Source organism: Sus scrofa, chromosome 13, assembly GCF_054392235.1.
Source record: "Sus scrofa isolate SSC_HxYL_T2T_F1_AM1 chromosome 13, Sscrofa_HxYL_maternal_Yorkshire_Landrace_v2.0, whole genome shotgun sequence".
Lineage (NCBI taxonomy): Eukaryota > Metazoa > Chordata > Mammalia > Artiodactyla > Suidae > Sus > Sus scrofa.
In genome coordinates this window covers 33117788-33138693 of record NC_139395.1, presented here as the reverse complement: position 1 = coordinate 33138693, position 20906 = coordinate 33117788, and the positions used below count along the sequence as shown (strand labels likewise).

At 45.7% G+C, this 20906-nt stretch overlaps 1 protein-coding gene and 2 long non-coding RNA genes across 6 annotated transcripts in view; 1 reads left to right on the top strand and 2 right to left on the bottom strand.

The window, feature by feature from the left end:
* CMTM7 (CKLF like MARVEL transmembrane domain containing 7) overlaps positions 1-20906 on the bottom strand; it is a 52221-nt gene that overhangs the window by 15127 nt on the left and 16188 nt on the right.
* On the bottom strand, positions 643-5848 carry LOC146397246 (uncharacterized). Its single transcript, XR_014822696.1, has 3 exons — positions 3538-5848; positions 3019-3206; positions 643-1879 (listed from the first exon to the last, which is right to left on the bottom strand). It is a non-coding gene; the product is annotated as an uncharacterized LOC146397246 (long non-coding RNA).
* LOC146397245 (uncharacterized) lies at positions 10517-16000 on the top strand. Its single transcript, XR_014822701.1, has 2 exons — positions 10517-12003; positions 12290-16000. It is a non-coding gene; the product is annotated as an uncharacterized LOC146397245 (long non-coding RNA).

The window sequence follows — 20906 nt, the reverse complement described above, 5'->3', positions numbered from 1 at the left end:
GACAGACAGTTTCTGGGAAAGGACTCAAGAGGCGGTGCTCAGACAACCTCTAGTGGTCTCAGGGGGCCCGGGGACATCCCCGCAGCAGGCCTGTCCCCAGATGCCCTGCCACGTCTGGGCGCTGAGCGTGCCTGCGTCTGGCTGAAGATGGCACCAGACACCTTTTGTTGAGAGCCCGGGGCTGGATGCCGGCAGGGTACCCGTCCCATCTTCTCCCAGGGTTTTTATTCTGACCTTGGAGTAATGTTTCAGTGAGGGAGACAGGCACGAGAAGGGCAAGTAATTGATGAAAGGCAACATCAAAAAGCCTCAGACCAGCTCTAAGAGGTTTTTTCTGGAAAAGCCCAGGAGATGAAAGCCAGGCTTGTTAAAAAAGTCAGAGATGCAGATGATGACTCAGTGACTGGAAACTGCCTTTGTAGATGCAGGCAGGCCTATCAATGACTTTGCTTGGCAGCAGGCCGGCAGGCTGAAGAATCTGCAGTGTTCCTGCTGTTGCGGAGTCGGCCCTGGGGTGGAGGGAGGCCTGCCTCCTGGACAAGCCCCAGCTATTCGTCACCAGGAAGCAGCCCTGTGTGATCTCACGGACACCCACGTGCCAACGGGTTATTCAGTGGTTTTTAAAATTCACTTATTTACTTATTTATTTATTTTGCTTTCTTTTTTTTAAGGGCCACACCTGTGGCACATGGAAGTTCCCAGGCTAGGGGTTGAATCTGAGCTGCAGCTACCAGCCGACACCATAGCCACAGCAACACAGGATCTGAGCCATGTCTTTGACCTACACCATACCTCAGGGCAATGCTGGATTATTAACCCACTGAGCAAGGCCAGGGATCAAACCCACATCCTCATGGATCCTTGTTGGGTTCACTACTGCTGAGCCACGACGGGAACTCCAAAATTCACTTCTTTAACTCAAAATGGATTAAGGATCTAAACATAAGACTGAATATTATAAAGCTCCCAGAGGAAAGCATAGGGAGGATACTTTGACATAAATTGCAGCAATATCTTTTTAGATCCATCTCCTAGAGTGATGGAGATAAAAACAAAAATAAACCAATGGGACCTAATTAAACTTAAAAACTTCTCCACAGAGAAGGAAACCATAAACAAAACAAAAAGACACCCTCCAGAATGGGAGAAAATACTGCAAACAATGCAACTGACAGGGGATTCATTTCCAAAATACATAAACAGCTCGACACCAAAAAAACAAACGACCCAATCATAAAATGGGCATTAGATCTAAAACGATATTTCTCCAAAGAAGACATACAGATGGCTATTAAGTACATGCAAAGATATTCAGTATCACTAATTATTAGAGGAATGCAAATGAAAACTACAATAAGGTATAACCTCACACTGACCAGAATGGCTGACATCAAAAAATCCACAAATAATAAATGCTACAGAGGGTTTGGAGAAAAAGGAACCCTCCTACGCTGTTGCTGGGCATGTAAATTGGTGAAGCCACTATGGAGAACAGTATGTGGTTCCTTAAAAAACTAAAACAGAGCTACCATATGACCTGGTAATCCTACTCTTGGGCATATATACAGAGAAAACCAGAATTCAAAAAGATACACGTACCCCCAATATCACTGCAGCACTACTTACAATAGCCAAGACATGGGAGCCCCCCAAAAGTCCATCCACAGAGGACTGAATAAAGAAGAGGTGGTACATATACACAATGGAATACTATTCAGCCAAAAAAATGAAATAATGCCATTTGTAACAACATGGATGGACCTAGGGATGACCAAACCAAGTGAAGTCAGTCAGATAAAGAAAGACAAATATCAGAGTTCCCACTGTGGCTCAGCAGTAATGAACCCAACTAGTATCCATGAGGATGCAGATTTGATCCCTGGCCCTGCTCAGTGGGTTAAAGGTCTGGCATTGCCATGAACTGTGGTCTGTTGCAGACGAGGTGTGGATCTAGCATTGCTCTGGCTGTGGCGTAGGCCAGCAGCTGCAGCTCCAGTTCGACCCCTAGGCTGGGAACATCCATATGCTATGGGTGCAGCCCTCAAAAAAGAAAAAAAAAAAAAAAAGAAGACAAGTATCATATGTGGAATCTAAAAAAGTAATATAACTGAACTTATCTACAAAACAGAAACAGACTCACAGCCTTTGAAAACAGACTTAGGATTACCAAAGGAGAAAGGTTAGCAGGGATAAACTAGGAGTTTGGGATTAACACATACACACTACTATATATAAAATAGACAACTCACAAGGACCTACTATATAGCACAAGGAATTCTACTCAGTATTCTGTAATAACCTATATGGGAAAAGAATTGAGAAAGAATATATATATATATATATAGATACAGACATGTATAACGAGTCAGTTTGCTGTACACCTGATACTAACACAACATTGTAAATCAACTATATTTCAATTTCAAAAATTCTCTTATTTTGTTTTCTTGTATTATAGAGATCACATATTAAGTTAATAAAAGCACTTGATTATCTTGGAGATCTTTAACGGCATATATATAAATCTACCCTTTCCTTTTAATTGGCTGCAGCTTCATTTGACCCAGGGCTCCCTAACCTCGGTACCAATGACACTTTGGACTGGGTGGTACACTGCGGTGGGGGCTGTCCTGCAGGGCGTTTAACAGCCATCCTGTCTCTTCTTTCACGCGTGGATTCCTTTCTGTCACACTGGTCCTCCTTAATGTGATGCTCCACAAAAGACAGCCCAATGTGAGCACTTACTATAGTAAGTGCTAAGTGCTAAGTACTCTACGATTTTTTTGTGTGTGTCTTTTTTTGTCTTTGTAGGGCCACACCTGCGGTATCTGGAGGTTCCCATACTAGGGGTTTAATTGGAACTGTAGCTGCCGGCCTACACCACAGCCACGGCAATGCTGGATCCGAGCCACATCTGCGACCTACACCACAGCTCACGGCAACACCAGATCCTTAACGCACTGAGCAAGGCCAGGGATCAAACCCGCATCCTCATGGATGCTAGTCAGGCTTGTTAACCACTGAACCATGACGGGAACTACTCTACGATTTTTTTTTTTTTTTTTGTCTTTTTGCTATTTCTTTGGGCCGCTCCCGCAGCATATGGAGGTTCCCAGGCTAGGGGTCGAATTGGAACTGTAGCCACTGGCCTACGCCAGAGCCACAGCAACACGGGATCCGAGCCGTGTCTGTAACCTACAACACAGCTCACGGCAACGCCAGATCGTTAACCCACTGAGCAAGGGCAGGGACCGAACCAGCAACCTCATGGTTCCTAGTCGGATTCGTTAACCACTGCGCCACGATGGGAACTCCCTACTCTACGATTTTTAATCAAGTTCATCCTCACAACAGTTCTAGGAGGTAAATACTATTGTCATCCTTTTAGAAGGAAAATGAGGCACAGGGAGTTCCCACTGTGGTGCAGCAGAAATTAATCCAACTAGAATCCATGAGGATGTGGATTCAATCCCTGGCCTCGCTCAGTGGGTTAAAGGATCTGGTGTTGCTGTGAGCTGTGGTGTAGGTGGTAGACACAGCTTGGCTCCTGCATTGCTGTGGCTGTGGTGTAGGCCAGCAGCTGCAGCTCCAGTTCAACCCCCAGCCTGGGAAGCACCATATGCTGTGGGTGTGGCCCTAAAAAGACCAAAAAAAAAAAAAAAAGAAATAAAGAAAAAGACAAAAAAGAAAGGAAAAAGAAAATGAGGCACAGAGAGGTTAAGCAACTTGCTCAAAGTCACACAGCAGGGCAGCAGAGCCAGCTGGGCCCCTGGCAGCTGGCTGTGCATCCCTGCTCCCCATCATGATTGCTACCCTGTCTATAGGACCTGCATTTTTGTCTCCAGGCCCCTCTCCTGGTTCCTGGCCTCTGTTTTCATCCTCTGTCCAGTTCCCACTCGAAGTGAGCATGGAACAGCCCATGAAACTCTGGATGAAAGGAAGGAATCATGCCATGACTCCCTCACACTGGCAGGCAGGGCTCTGGAGATCCAACTCAGAAAGGCAGGCCCGTTAAAAACAGGAGAAGTGTTGAGGGTTCTGCTTAAATAACAGGGGTACTCTAATTAGATAATCAACACTTATTCAATAGAGAAGACTGATTCATGCAAGTGTCTAAGAAAACAAAAATCACCTATAACCCCACTTCTCAGAGATAACTACCACCCCTGGTGTTTGGGGGTATTTCTTCCCATATGTAGATGTTTTGAGCACTTATGAATTATTTTTCCTTTTCGAAGATTGAATTACATGCTATACATAGTTTTATCATTTGCAGTCTCTCAATTATTCTTCTTCAGAGCCCAGCAAGCTGTGTATTCCATCTGTTTGTTTGTTTGTTTATTTTTGTGGCATGTGGAAGTTCCCAGGCCAGAGATCAAACCCACACCTCAGCACTGACCCAAAGCACAGCAGTGACAATACCAGATCCTTAACCCACCGAGCCACCAGGGAACTCACCTATTTAATTTTTATTGTCTGTCATCCCCAAACATAAGCCCCAGGATGAGGGGGGCTTTGATCTATTTTGCACACTATTGTTTCCCCAGAGCCCAGAACCCTGAGTGGTACGTAGGTTCTCCATAAGTATCATTGGAATGAATGAATACAGTTCTACAGTCCACTCTTGAGGCCACCAACGTTCCAGGCACTGAGCAGGGTCACGCTCTTGCTGACAGGTGGTTAGAGGGGAGTGAGGGTGAGTAGAGAAAGGAAAATGCATCACCTTGGACAGGTCCTACCTTAACACGTGAGACGAGATCAGCCCCACTTCTGAGCATCTGAAACAAGTGTGGGCTTTAACCCCAGATGCAAGAGGTCATCAGGAAAGCTTACGAAATACACAAGCATGTGTCCAGGTGTGGATCAGGCCTGAGTGAGGCCCTGACAAGCTGGTCCTTATGCTCACACCCTAGGTCAAGGCCGCCGCTGCCCAGTGCATTTCCTAATTGTAAAATGTTGTAAAATGGCGGGGCCCGTGATGAATTCCCCATTATACCCTCAGGGCCTGCACAGACTGGATCCTCAGAAGCACCCCAGTGTGCAAATGGCTTGCCAGGAGGATTACAGCCTCTGCTCTGCAACTGCTTCCCTCGGCTCTGGGTGATGGGTAGGTGGCCCTGGAGCCAGACGTTTGCTTTGGGGACAGAGCAGAGGGGCTGCCTTAGCAGGGACCACCACAATGAGCACAGAGAATGCTCGGCAACCAAGACACAGCCCAAAATACTATGGATGAAACAAAACACAGTACAGGAGATGCTTCGCAATAATCTGGGAGTAAATCGGCCTAAGGGACCTTTGGGAAGTGATGGAAATTTCCTATAATTGGTTATGGTGATGGCTGCACAACTTTGTCAGTTTACTGACAATCACTGAATTATACTCTTAAAACTAGTAGCTTTTAAGGTATGTACATTATACCTCAATAAAGCTGTTAGTACAGGGGGACAAAGGGGCAAGGATGTATTTCAAGGAGGATTGGGCATGAACTGGTGATTGCTGTAGCTGGGTGAAGGGTACACAAGGGTTCCTTGGGCTATTCTCGTCACTTCTGTATATGTTTGGAAATTTCCTTAATAAAATATAATTAATGCCATAAAGAGAGGAGAGGAGAGGGGAGGGGGCAATGGACTGAGATTTGGGGGCACAAGCGGAAGTTGGGAAATTGTCTTTCATTTTTTTTGGTCAAACCATAAAGCAACAATTCCATTTAATAAACAATTCAGGGAAGTTCCCTGGTGGTCTAGTGGTTATGATTTGGTGCCTTCACCATCATGGCCCAATCCCTGAATCACCAGGTTTAATCCCTAGTCAGGAAACTGAGATCTCACATCAAGCTGCTACAAGCTGCAAAAAAAAAAGAAAAAAAAAAAAAAAAAGGAAGAAAGAAAAAACAAAAAACAAAAAACAAAAAGAAAAAAACAATTCAGTTAGTGCGATGACATGGGGCTTCATCTAAGCGTAGGCAATGATTTTTAGTTCCTTCCGATAAAGTGAATGAAAGTACAACAGTTCACATCCTGACCACAGCCAGACCCAGCGGTTACTTTCTACATTCACAGAGCAAGCACCAGCACAGAGACCCGGGAGAGTGTGTCTGAATGGGGCCAGTGCCTGCAGCTGCCTACAATTCTTGGTGCAAGGTGGACCAAACGCAACTTGTCCGATTCTCTGCAAAGAACAGAAGGAACGTCCCAGAGCAATGTGTCCCAAGATTGCCTAGAACGATATCCAAGCTACTCTGACCACCTTGGCAAAGGATGTGAGGAGCGTGTCTAAGACCCTGAGAAGGTCTAGAAATGAAGGGTGTAATTTGATGAGCCAGACCAAGATCCTACGTAGCAGAAAAAGGAGTGACAAGCTTTACACTAGGTGAGATTGACTCCTTCCCGCCAAACCCAGTCAGCCAGCTGCACTCACAACACCTCAGCTTAATTCCTTTAAGCCTTCCCTCTCTGCCTGAACCTCAGACACCCTTGACTTCCTGCTGCCTGGAGGAAGCAGCCCCTTAAGCCCCTTCCGAATGGGCAGTCCTCTGAGCTCCTGCCTCCCCTATAGATGAAGACATGAAGAGGAGGCTGGAGGCAAGGTTCTCCAGGCAGCCTGACTCAGAGGCCACCCACTCAGGTCACCTTGAAAGGGGCTCCGGCAGGCCTTGGGAAGAAGGAGCTGAGGGGCACTCCCCATGGCCCAGGACACAGCCCACAAGTGGGCATTTTTCTCTCCAGCCCATGTGGTCTGGGACTAAGCCCCTCTTCTGCCACGCTCTCCACAGGGAGCACTGCAATCAGTCACCTGAAGGGGGCAGGCTGTCTTGTGCCGTGGACACCACCCCCAAGGATAATCCTATGAATGCTACAGACTCTGATCCAGCCAGCTTGATCCAGGGCCAGATGATGCCACACATGGGCATCCTTGGACCATGAGGCCCTGGGCACCACAGACACTTGGAGGTCCCTGGTCTGACGAGGACACCTTCATACCATCACCTCAGGTGCTGCTTTCAAACCCTAGGGAGGTCTAGCACAGATGGGGCTTGCAAGTTCAGGTGCCTTTCCCACGGGGACTTCCACTTTCCTGGGCACATCCCATGTCCACACCGCAGGAAACCCTGCTCCATCTTTTATTTTTTTGACTGCACCCAAGGTATGGAAGTTCCCAGGCCAGGGAGCAAACCTGTGCCACAACAGTAACCTGAGCCGCAGCAGTGACAATGTTAGATCCTTAACCTGCTGAGCCACCAGGGAACTCCTCCATCCTCTACTTTCACTCCCTCTGCCAAACTCCTGCTTCTAGACCAGCCAGGTCCAACAGAACCTTCTGTGATGACAGAGATGTTCTCCACCTGGGCTGTGCAATATGGTAGCCAACACGTGGCCAGTGAGCACCCTAGACATGTGGCTGGTACCATTAAGGAACTGAATTCTTAATCTAATCTCAATTAATTGAAATTTAAATAGCCACATGTGGCTGGTGGCCACTGTACCATCCAGTCCCAGGCTGTCCATGAAACAGTCCTGCCCTTCTGCTCCCCAGACTGAGGGGCCTCCCCCGCCTAAAGCAGGCCATGCCACCCCGTCTAGTATCTGGCATGTTTGCTCCCCTCAAGCCCCTCATAAGATGAGACCTCCTTGCAGATCCAGGCAGGCCCTGGGTCTCTTCAGTCTCACAGAGCCAGCACTTAGTGAAAGAAGGCACCCAGGGCTTGTTCCATTCAGTTGGATCAGAACCTGTTCCTTCCTGGATGAAGCATCAGGCTGCTAGAAATGGCCTTTCTATGTAACCAGAGAGATTGGTGACATAATGGGTGAGTTTTTTCCCTTTTGTGCTTTTCATATTTTGTAACATCTATATTGCAAATATTACTACTTTTGAAATTATGGCAAAGGCAGTTTTAAACAATCTTGCTTCAATAATATAGGAAAATATTCACGACATAGTAATAAATATGAAAAAGGTCTCCAGAAAGATGCACAATGTGAAAACATACCTCTGTGTAAGCTGAGAGAAAAAATGGAAGCCAAGCTCCCAGATTGTAAACACATAGTGCTCATTTTAACTCGGGGTTTTAGGTAGGGGATCAGATGTTCTAGCTGGTTCAGGATGATCCCAGTTCATGCTCCAGACCAGCTGGCCAATTGGCGACCCCCTCACTGTCAAAAGTGTCCTGCTAAGGTGTTCCCTGATGGTGCTATGAATTATGGATCTGGTGTTGTCTTTGCAATGGCCTGTGGTATGAGTTTGATCCCTGGCCTGGGAACTTCTACAAGCCATAGGCATGGCCTGAAAAAATTTGTCCTGCTAAATTAAACACAACCTAACTATAGGAGGTTCTTTTTTTTTAATGTGTTTTTGCTTTTTAGGGCTGCACCCATGGCCTATGGAAGTTTCCAGGCTAGGGGTCAAATTGTAGCTACAGCTGCCAGCCTATGCCATAGCCACAGAAACACCAGATCCTTAACCCACTACGCGAGGCCAGGGATTGATCCCGCGTCCTCATGGATACTAGTTGGATTTGTTACCACTGAGCCACAATGGGAACTATTTTTTTTTTTTTAATTAAAGTACCAGTTGATTTACAATGTTGTGTCAATTTCGGCTGTAGAGACTAATTTTCCCATGTGTGTATTTCTATATTTCTAGATTCGAATGCAACACATAATGTGTTTCCTTAAATCTAACTTGTACTTCCCCCCACACATTTAATGTTGTTGAGATTTGAATTTAATTTACAGGTTATAGATTATTGCTCTTTACCTGTCCCCACCTCATTCCCCATTTCATAAAACCAGTGGTGGGTTTTACAGCTAGTAGGATGTTAGAATGTTGGTAATACAGCCTATTAATTTAGAAAGGGAGAAAACATAGAAAATACATTAAACATCCTTTTTGAAATTTCTAAGACCTAGAGAATGGGGAAAAAATCAGACAGATAAGAACTCCTGTGTGCAGCCAGAGTCTCTGAATAGGAGTAGGAGCTAGTGTTTCTCAGAGGTTCCCTGATGAATAATAAGAATAAAATAAAAGAGTGACTGCTAAGGAATCTTCCCCAGGACTGGTAGGAACAGGGGCAGGGTCTTCAACCCTTGCTGGAACATGAACCCCTCCCCTTTTTTTTTTTTGGTCCATACCCACAGCATATGCAAGTTCCCAGGCCAGAGACGGAAACTGCCCCACAGCAGTGACAATGCCAGATCGTTAACCACTAGGCCACCAGGGAACTCCTGGGAGATGAGCATTCTACAAAGTGCTGAAACAATGCTTATGACAATCATTATTTTCCAGAACAGTTAATATCCATCAGGCACTTCCACGTGCCAGATAACACGTTGTGCTCTTATTACTCTCCTCCTGTGGGTGAGGAAACCCAGAGGTGGGGAGGTGCCTGCACATAGAGCTGTGTGTGCAGTGGCAGGATTCAGTCTTTTCCATGGGTTCCCACAGTACCCTGCTTCCTGCCTCTCTTGTGTCCCCCGCCCCAGCTGTGTGATTGGGCAGGTGACTCCATCACCAAAGCTTTAACTGTAGAGCATTCCCCGAGGACTCAGTGGTTTAGGGGAGGGGTTGGGATGGGACTGCAAGGCACATAAGGCTTAAACAAACCTCAGCAGCCAGCTTCTCTGATACCCTCAGCCTCAGCAGGGAGGGGCCAAAGGGACATCCGACACTCCATTGGTCCACTATGACTGTTTTCCCAAATTGGGTGCAGCCACACTTCCAGTACCTTCGGGTTCCTCCCCAAGAAGCAGACACTATCTCCCTCCCTCCCCCTTGAACCTGGGCAGCCTTGGCGGCTGGCTAGCATCTAATGGAAATGACACTGCGGGCTTCCAATGGCGGGTCAGGGACCCCAACACAGACATAACTTTCCTCTGTTCCCCCTGCCCCGCCCCACCTCCGCAGATGCTCACACTTGGAACTCTCCCCCTGGAGATCACTGGGGAGACCATGGGTGGCTGCCTGGCCAAAGCGCCTGCTGAGGGTTGGTCACCAGGCAACATCAACTGTGACATGTGAGAAAGCCAGCCCTCAGTCCATTCCAGCCCCGGCTCTCAAATTTGCTCTGCTGTGGCCCTGTCAAACAAAAGCCCTCTTCACCATGTCCTGCCCAAACTCCTGGCCCACAGAATTTGTGAGCCCACTGAGTTGCTGTTTCACACCCACTAAATTTAGGAGTGATCTGCTAGGCAGCCACAGTAGCTGGCGCAAGCGCTTTTAAAAAAGGTCCTGCTTGGGCTGTTTTGAAAGTTGCATATGAGTTGTTCTGGGTTTCATGTTTTGATTCTTTGCAAAGAGAAGCTGAGATCTGCTGAGGGCAGTGGTGGGCCCAGGTGAGAGATCACATCTGCATCCTGCACCTGGGATTCTGGCCTAGAAGTGTCTCCTCTACAGAGCCACCCTCAGAGCAGGCTCGGCTGAAAGGCAGCTGTCGCCTCAGAGAACCTGGTCACTGAATATTACATAATGTCATTATGTATTAATACTGTAGTAACAAAGCTGCTGCTGTGGGGATGGCGTGTTTTTTGTTTTTTGGTTTTTTTTTTTTTTTTTTTGCTGCACCCAGGGCACGTGGATCTTCCTGGGTTAGGGATTGAAACCCGAGCCGCAGCAGTGACAATGCCAGATCCTTAACCTGCTAGGCCAAAAAGGGACTCCCTGTATTGATTCTGTATAAATTCAGTGTGGTGACTGTCTCCATGGTGTGGAGCACAGGCAGGGCCTCGAGTCTGGGGAGGTGTACCTACCACCCCATGTACACTTTGTGACCATGCAACCCTCCCACCACTTCACACAACACAAGCTGTGAGGCTGCTGGTCCCAGAGGGTGACAGACACATAGGCAGTGCTGAACCTGGTGACTCCAGCTGAACCCAGCCTAGATCACACAAGAAGCCAACCTCCAGACGTGCAAACAAGCCCAGTTTACCATGAGCAGAGTCAGCCCCAGCCAACCTCAGTCATGTGAGAAACAAACACTTATTGTTTATGCTACCAACGTCTTGTGATTGTTTGTCATGCAGCACAATCTAACTGATGCATCCGTTGGCAGAACTTCCCTGATTTCCCATTCAAGCAACCCTGGCTTTTCATTTTGTTTGTTTGCTTTTTTTCAGCCACACCCATGGAATGAGGAAGTTCTAGGGCTAGGGATCAAACCTATGCCACAGCAGTGTGCTGAGCCTCAGCAGCAACAATGTCAGATTCCTAAGCCATGGTCCACAGGGAACTCCCAACCCCAGTTTTTAAAGTGGAAAGAAGAATAAAATTATTGATTCATTCCTAGCCTTGCTTAGGGACCCAAGGCTACGCTGGTTTCCACATTGCCCAAGACAATACTAAGGAAACCTTGATGCAGGAGAAAAAGCTATGCCACTGGGTACTCTGGCCAGATCCTGGGGAAGTAAATATTTGAAGAAGCTGTGGGGCCGGCCCCAGCAGGAGGCCTGGCATCCAGCCCTGGGCACCTGCCAGAAGTAAGCGCCTGTTGAATGTGAGAATGTGGGTGTGGGATGCCTTGATTAAAAACCCAGGCAGCATGATGCCAAATCAGTGCCAGCCTGGGGAAAAAGAAATTAGTCTGGGATAAAGAGAGACAAAGCAAGTACACAAGAACTATTAAAGGATTGTAAGCCTGTGTCACTGATGGAAAACCACAGCGGTCAAGATCGTTGTATGGTAGCCAGTGAGGAGAGGAGAGGAGAGGGAAGCCGGATTGTGGGCCAAAGGGTGGCCTCCAGTCAGAGTAAGCGAGGCTGAAAGGGAGCAGTAGAGCACAACCAGCAACCCGCGTAGGTCAAACAGTCACTTAACAAATACAATTACTAATTCCTAAGCGAACCCCCAAGGGCCTCCTTTTATTCTTCATCTTTAAAAGGCGGATAAGAATAAAACCACAAAGAGTTGATACGAAGATTAAATGAGCTGATTCAGACAAAACATTTAGAACAGCTGGTGGTTCTTCATAAACATTTAACAAATGTTAGGTATTAAAAGTCCTGGCAGGGAGTTCCCGTCGTGGCGCAGTGGTTACCGAATCCGACTAGGAACCATGAGGTTGCGGGTTCGGTCCCTGCCCTTGCTCAGTGGGTTAACGATCTGGCGTTGCCGTGAGCTGTGGTGTAGGTTGCAGACGCGGCTCGGATCCCGCGTTGCTGTGGCTCTGGTGTAGGCTGGCGGCTACAGCTCCGTTTCGACCCCTAGCCTGGGAACCTCCACATGCCGCGGGAGCAGCCCAAGAAATAGCAACAACAACAAAGACAAAAAAGACCAAAAAAAAAAAAAGTCCTGGCAGAGGTTATTTTGGGAAGAGTAACATGGGATGATGTTTGAGAAGCTCGCAGCACAGAGCAGCACTTAAACGGTGCTTCTTCTTAGTGCAGGGAGTTGTCACCAGGTGATGAGTACAATGTAAGGACAACTTACACCCAGGCCCTGTCCCCAAGGGCAAGGAGCTTCAGACCCAGACACAGGTACCTTAAAAGAAAACAGTGGACAGGGGTGGAAGGGATGAGTTGGGGGTTTGGGCTTGGCATATTATGGCATATGGAATGGATGGGCAATGTGGACCTGCTACAGAGCACAGAGAACTCTGTTCAATATTCTGTGATAACCTATAAGTATATATGTGTAACTGAATCACTCCGCTGTACGTCTGAAAACTAACACAACGCTGTAAGTCAACTGTACTTCAATACACTTTAGAAAATGAAAGGAAAAAAAAGGGAGAAATGCTGTCAGAGAGGTACCATCTCTGAGGAAGGATGCTGGCAGAGGGGGAAGGCCAGGCACGTCCCCTGTGAAGTGGGGGTGTGGCCCTGCGTGGATTCACAGGAGGTGGGATCTGAACACACAGAGAAGGAAAGAGGCTTCCAGCTGAGGGTACCTGGCAGGGAGGCACAGAGAGGGAAAACACAGGGCATATTTGGGGACAGGTGAGTCGTCCACTTTAGGCAAGCCCTACACGTGCACAATGGGAACAAAACAGGTCGGGGGGTGGAGGGGCATCCTATTCTAGGCTGAGGAAGCAGACATTATGAGTGGGCAGTGGGGAGCCAGTGAAGGTTACTGAGCAGAGAAGACCCACAGGCAGAATTGCAGGCTTGGAAAACAAGTCTAGTGGAGAAGCATTCAGAACAGCCTGTGCTAGGCTCTTAGCATGTGAATGTCTCAAAGAGAAGAACTGAAAGTGGACTGAGTCGACAGCAAGCTTCTGGATAAACTCTTTTCAGGCTATCAAAACCCTCAACAAAATATTGGCCTATCAAGGAGTTCCCAGGTGGCTCAGTGGGTTAAGGATCTGGCATTTGCCACTGCTGTGGTTCAGGTTTGATCCCATGCCTGGGAACTGCTACGTGCCGAAGGCATGGCCAAAAAAGGTATTGGCATGTGGAATCTAACAATGTATAAAAAACGTACATGCTCAACAACTAACTAGTTTATCCCAGGAATGCACAGCTGGCTTCAACATTTGAAAATCAATGAATGCATCATAGTAAGAGACTGAAGAAGAAAACTCAAATACTCCTATCAAGAGATACAGAAAAGGCATCTGACAAAATTCAATATCCACTCAAGATAAAAACTTTCAGTGAACTATGATCACGAGTTCCCTGGTGGCCTAGCAGTTAAGGATCTGGCATTGTTACTGCCGTGGCTTGGATTCAGTTCCTGGCCCAGGAACTTCTGCATGCCATGGGTGCAGCCAAAACAAACAAACAAACAAAACACTCAACAGGGCAGTTTAAATGGATGAACTGTATGGTGTGCAAATTATATAGCTCACCAAAAAAAAAAAAAATTAAAAACTTTTTAAAAAGCCGCCCCCCTCCCAGTTAAAAAAAGCCATCTGCAGAGAGATGGTTTGATGATACTGAATTATGGAGTGAGGAGTTGCGAAGACAACGTGAGGCCCCAGCCCTCACTATACTCGGTAAAAACTTCCCTGCGGCACTTCCACTGGGTTTTTTCCAGCGACTTTCTCTGCCCTGGAATGTCTCTTTTTTGGTGGCACTGGCAGCATGCACAAGTTCCCTGGCCAGGGATCGAACCCGAGCCACAGCAGTGACAACATTGGACCCTTAACCACTAGGCCACCAGGGAACAACTTGTCCTGGAATTTCTTTCATTTTTTTTGCTTTTTAGGGCTGCACCTGTGGCATATGGAGGTTCCCAGGCTAGGGGTCGAATTGGAGCTGCAGCTGCCAGCCTACACCACAACCACAACAATGCCAGATCCAAGCCACGCCTGTGACCTGACATCGCAGCTCAGAGCAACCCGGATCCTTAACCCACTGATTGAGGCCAGGGATTGAACCTGCATTCTCATGGATACTAGTCGGGTTCATTAACCACCGAGCCATGACAGGAACTCCAACTCTGGAATTTCTTGAACAGAAAAACATTTCCCCAAAGCTCCCGATGCAGGAATGGCCCAGCTCTGCATAGGCACAGCACACCTACACCAGCACCCAGGCTTTTCTCAGCTTGCCCAGCAGTTTATTTTCTGGTCCTGTGCATTCATGCATAACGACTAGAACAAGTGTGATTTTGAGAAGTTTTCTCCCCTAGTTCACAGGGTAGAAACCTGAGACAAAGAGAAGGGATGTGGTTTTCCCAGGCTCTCACAGCTGAGGGGCAGCAGAGCTGAGAGCCAACCTGATGTCCTTTCGTCACCTCAATGCCTCTCCTCTTCCTGGCGCCAAGTGCATGCCCCATACCTGGAAGCTACATGCAAAATAAAGCCTGTGCAGCACCTTGAGCAAAGGCAGCCTCTCTCCTCCTTCAGACACTGAGCTGTGCCAACCTCCATTCCCCTACTGGACCAAACAGACTCTTGGAAAAAAGACTGGGACTTTGTAGGAACTATGACTACTGTGAATATTACGAACGGAGCCAGTTGATTTCTGGGCAGAGGTTTAAAACGCTCTCACTCATCACTGAAAGGAGCTAACAGAGTAACAGCCACACTTCTTCAGAGGACTTCACACAGGATCTGTCTGCTCAGTAACCGCCGTGACCAGGTCACGTCGTCATCCCCCCCTCACAGACGAGGAAACAGGCACAGAGACGTTAGGTGGTTTTTCTAAGATCACACTGTAACCGAGGGAGCCCCACTGTTTCTTCCTAGCAGTGTGACCTGGAAAAGCTACTTAACTTCCCAGAGTCTCAGTTTTCCCATCTGGAAAGTAGAGATGATACACAATATCCCCCTTTGGAGGGTTCTCCTATCTGAAATAATGGAAAGGCACTAAGCCGGTGCCCAGGATGTGTTGCATGGCTCTACATGCATTAAATGCAGAATAAAACCTTCATTGGGTCCATGCAACCATCTACTATGGTAAGCAACCGGCAGGCCCCATTCTTGAATTACCATTTCCTCTTCCTTAACTCAATTTTCTGAAAGGAGTCTCTTTCTGCAAGTGAGTCAGAAACTAGATAGAAGCAGCCACTTCATCAGCCTCCTTGTCCCTCCCTTCCTGCACTGCGTAGCCTTGCGTTTTCTTCCTTGCCCTGCTTGGCCCCGAGGAACGGAAACTGTTGACTTAAAGTGGACATCTGTTCAGGGCAGATGGCCTGCACAATGTGAATATTCATTATTTTAGTACTTTGGAAGTACCTCCTCCTAAAGTAAGAAGTCAATAAAAGGGGCCTCTGTAAGAAATGTCAAAGATGAAGGACAGAGCAGAGATTTGCACCCAGTAGGAGCTATAAATGCAGTGTTCAAGGATCACCAGGAAGAACTACACAGAAGGTGCGAACTGTCAAAGTCAATGCAAATAATGAAAACCAGGAGGTCCTGCTGTGGCTCAGCGGAAACAACCTGACTAGTATGCATGATGTGGGTTTGATTCCTGGCCTCAGTAAATGGGTTAAGGAATTGGCATTGTTGCAAGCTGCGGTGTACTTCACAGGCTTGACTCGGATTCTGCATTGTTGTGGCTGTGTCGTCGTAGGCCAGCAGCCGCAGCTCTGATTTGACTCCTGACCTGGGAACTTCCATATGCCACAGGTGCAGACCTAAAAAGCAAAAAGAATGAAAACTGAACCAAGAAAGTGTGGGTTGGCCATTAGGATGGAGGGGAAGAGGGAGGGCCCTAGAAATAGACTCGGAACACATTCCCAACCCCATGGCAGTCAAGGGACACACAACAAGTAAGGAAAAAGAAATCCAAGCTATGACTTCAGATATATACTATAAATGAAAATAGCAAGATGAAAACCATCAAAAAAGTAAGATGCTATCTTTATTTTTTTGGCTGTACCTGCAGCATGCAGAAGTTCCCGAGCCAGGGATTGAACCCGAGCCACAACAGTGACAATGCTGGATCTTTAACCTGCTGAGCCACCAGGGAATTCTAAGATATTCACTTTATAATGGAGGGAAGAGGCTAATAACACCTGAGCCCACTGATCAACTGTAACACCATGAAAGAGAGATAACCAGACATCATGTATCCCCTGGTAGGAATACACATCACCATCTGTGAAGTGGTCTTGCAACAAACAGATAAATCTGAGTCTAATGAACCTCTAGATCCAACTGCCAATTGGTAGGAAGTTCTGGGACTGGAGAACTTGATTTTTTTTTTTTTTTTGTCTTTTTTGCCATTTCTTGGGCTGCTGCCGCGGCATATGCATATGGAGGTTCCCAGGCTACGGGTCTAATAGGAGCCAGAGCCACAGCAACGCGGGATCTGAGCCGAATCTGCAACCTACACCACAGCTCACAGCAACGCTGGATCGTTAACCCACTGAGCAAGGGCAGGGATTGAACCCTCAACCTCATGGTTCCTAGTCAGATTTGTTAACCACTGCGCCACAACGGGAACTCCTGGGACTGGAGAACTTGTTAAGGACAGCACAGGGATGCAGTCAGACACATCTCCACAGGAGTGAACCACAGGAATGAATGACCAGCTTTATTGGAGAAATAAATTGTAGGAGTTCCCCGGTGGCCTAGAAGTTAAGGATCTGGCATTGTTACTGCTGTGATGCAGGTTCAATTCCTGACTCAGGAACTGTGAATGCAGTGGGCGTGGCCAAAAAATTAATAGTAATAATCCATGGGGTTTTGTGGGAGACGCAGATGAAATAAGTTTGGCCATGTGTTGATAATTGTTTTATCTGGGTGATGGGTCTGGGATTATTATAATACTCTCAGTATGTTTATGTTGAAAATTTCCCATAATAAAAACTTTAAAAAGTAAGTTATAGAACTGTGAGCAGATCCAAACCATGGAAATAATGTTGCCATCAGGGAAAGCTGAATGGAGGTGTGGAGAAACTTTTCTTAGTTTATCCCTTTTAGACTTTGTGGTTTTTTGAACTGAACTACATAAATATATATTATATATAATGCATATTTATAAATATTATATTTGAAAATGTTATATATATTATGCATTTTTAAAATAATTTAAAATTAAAAAACAGTAATTATAGCAGAGCTAACAGAGCCATATGAAAATCTGTGCTCCACCTTCCCAAGGTACAGCACTGTAGCTGAGAAGTGTTACTCAACCAGGGAACATGGCAGGGGAAAGGCTACAGTGTTAAACCACAGAAATTTGAAGGTTTATTTGTTACAGCTGCCAGTGCTACACTAATACAATTAAGAACTGTGAGAAATTCTGTGAATGAACTGGGTGCTACTAGCCCATTACAATGGTGATGTAAATTAGTACACTCTGCATAAACAAGTACTAATAACAAAATAAGTCAAAATTGCTTTTATAATAGCTTTTAACTATTAAAATCTTATAATGGTCAATGAATTGGTTCATTCATTTGTTCTCATGACATGTCACTGGGTATACTGACCATATTTATGCTATAAATTAGAAATTATTTTGAAATCAGCAAAATAACATATAGCTTATGAGTGAATGATTCCACCTTTTATAATTTTTTGTCTTTTTTTTTTTTGGTCTTTTTAGGGACGCACCTGCAGCATACAGAGGTTCCCGGGCTATGGGTCTAATTGGAGCTACAGCTGCTGGCATACACCACAGCCAGATCCAAGCTGCCTCTGTGACCTACACCACAGCTCACAGCAAAGCTGGATCCATAATCCACCGAGTGAGGCCAGCGACCGAACCCACAACCTCATGGTTCCTAGTCGGATTCATTTCTGCTGCGCCATGACGGGAACTCCAGAATTTTTTTTTTTTTAATGGCAGCATATGGAAGTTCCTGGGCCAGAGATTGAATCTGATCCATAGCTGTGACCCACACTACGGCTGCAGCAATGCTGGATCCTTTAAACCACTGTGCCGGGCTGGGGATTGAACCCACTCCTCTGCAGTGGCCCGAGCTGCTGCAGTCAGATTCTTAACCCACCGCACTACAGCGGGAGCTCTCTCAGAATTTATCTTAAGGAAAATAACCCTAATCAGAAGAAACCTCTCTCTACACACTGTAGTAAGGGGTTGGCAAGTTTTTTCAGTAAAGGGCCATGTGGTAAATATATTAGGGTTTGAAGATGATACAATCTCAACTATCACAACTACTCAGCTCTGCCACCATAGTGCAACAACAGCCATATGCAGTGCAGAAATGAATGGGTTTTGCTATGTTCCAATAAAACTTTATTTATAAAAACAGGTGGCAGGCTGGATTCGGATAGTGGGCTACAGCTTGCAAACTTCTTCAAATGTTCAACATAATATCACTTATAGTAGCTAAAAGCTCAAAAGTAACCTACATGTTCAAAAGTGAATGATTAACTAAAGAATATCAACTTAGATGATTATACATATTATATACAACCATGTAGACTTTACAGCCAACAGAGACATGTTACTAGACACGGAATTTTTTTCTTTTTTCTTTTTTCTTTTTTCTTTTTTTTTTTTTGGCCATCCTGCAGCATGCAGAGTTCCCAGGCTAGGGATCCTATCCTCAACACAGCTGTGACCTACACCACAGCTACAGCAACCCCCAATCCTTTATCCCACTGTGCCAGGCCAGGGATCGAACCTGCATCCTGGTGCTGTGGAGACAGTGCCAGTCCTGCTGCGCCACAGCAGAAACTCCTAAATACTGAATTTTTTAAGAGAGGAAGCAGAACCCATGATTTAATATAGGATTATAACTGCAAACTTCATATATACACTGAGATAAGGACCAAACTAGATCATCCATGGAATTTGTGGAATGGTGGGCCCATGGGTAAATTTTTTTTTTTCAATTTATTGGAGTACATATAGTTGACTTACAATGTGGCATTAGTTTCAGGTGCACAGCAAACTAATGTGTATAACTGATACACATTTTATATATACATATACATTTATCCATTCCTTTTTAGATTCTTTTCCCATATAGGTTATTACAGAATACTGAGTAAATTTCCCTGTGCTCTACAGTAGGCTCTTGTTATTTATTTTATACAGTAGCATGAATATGTTATTCCTAACCTAATTCCTCCTGTCCCTTGTAAATTTTGTTTTTTTAATAATTTTTGGACCTAAATTATATTAACATTGCAACAATCATATTTGTGTAATAACATAAAACCACAAAAATAAAAGACTAGGCCTATAAAATGTTTTCAGTGGAAGATCTAGATGAAACAGGTAAATTAACACTCTCAGTTTCCATGAAACTGATGATGGTGAAGCCTAACAGAACCATGACTAACTTATTTCTGTGGCTAACAGCTGCTTCCATATTGCACCATGACCAAAAAGCCCATTTTGCAAACTGGATCAAGAATATTTTCAAATCATACCTTCTCTCTCAACTCTGGGCCTTTGCACAGGCTGTTTCCTCCTCCAGAATGCTCTTCCTGCCTTTATCCCTGCCTCCCCTTCCCAAGATCAGGTCTCAGCCTGGAGATTCCTTTCCCAGGAAGGTCTGAAACTTAGGCTGGGGAGGATCCATTTGCTGTGCTCACAGCATCCTCTGTCTGCATCATACTTATCACCCTCATACTAACCACACTTCACTGATTCAAAGATACTCCCTTTTTCACATTTTCACTTCCCTCGAGCCAGGGCCAGATGTGCAATGGATGCCGGCCAGACAAGACAGCAGTTGTGGAGCAGTTACTAGTGCCTGCGACATGTCAGCATCCAAACTTGGGAATGGGTATCTACACACAGAAGAAAATCTCAGAGACTACAGGAGATAAGTCTTTGAAGCCCTGGGAACCTGAGATTGTGGGGCTAAGGTGGTAAGAAAGTGAAACAGGCACATTTAGCATCATTCCTAGAAGGAGGAGCCAAAGGCCAGCTTATGAGCCCAGCAGCAGCACTCACTTTTAGTGCCTTCATGGGTTCTTCTACGGAATGATGCATTGCTCACGATCTTGATGACACAGTGGAGGAAAGTGGGCAAAGATACTTAAAAAAAAAAAAAAGGAATTTAGAAGAGGAGGGCCATTTATTTATTCAAACAGCCAAGACATGGACGCAACCTAAATGCCCACCAAGAGAGGAATGGATAAAGAATATGTCATACATATATACAATGGAATATTACTCAGCCATAAAAAAGAATGAGATAATGCCATTTGCAGCAACATGGACGAACCTAGAGACGATCCTACTAAGTGAAGTAAGTCAGAAAGAGAAAGACAAATACCATATGGTATCACTAATATTTGGAAGCTAAAAAAATGGCACAAATGAACCTATCCACAAAAGAGAAACTGACTGGCACAGGGTACTATATTCAGTCTCCTGGGATAGAACATGATGGAAAAGAATATAAAAAAAGAACGTATATATATGTATAACTGAGTCACTTTGCTGTATAGCAGAAATTGGCACAACATTTGTAAATCAACTATACTTTTAATTTTTTTTTTTTCTTTTTACAGCCAAGCCTGCAGCATATGGAAGTTCCTGGACTAGAGATGCAACTGGAGTTGCAGCTGCCAGCCTACGCTACAGCCACAGCAGCAA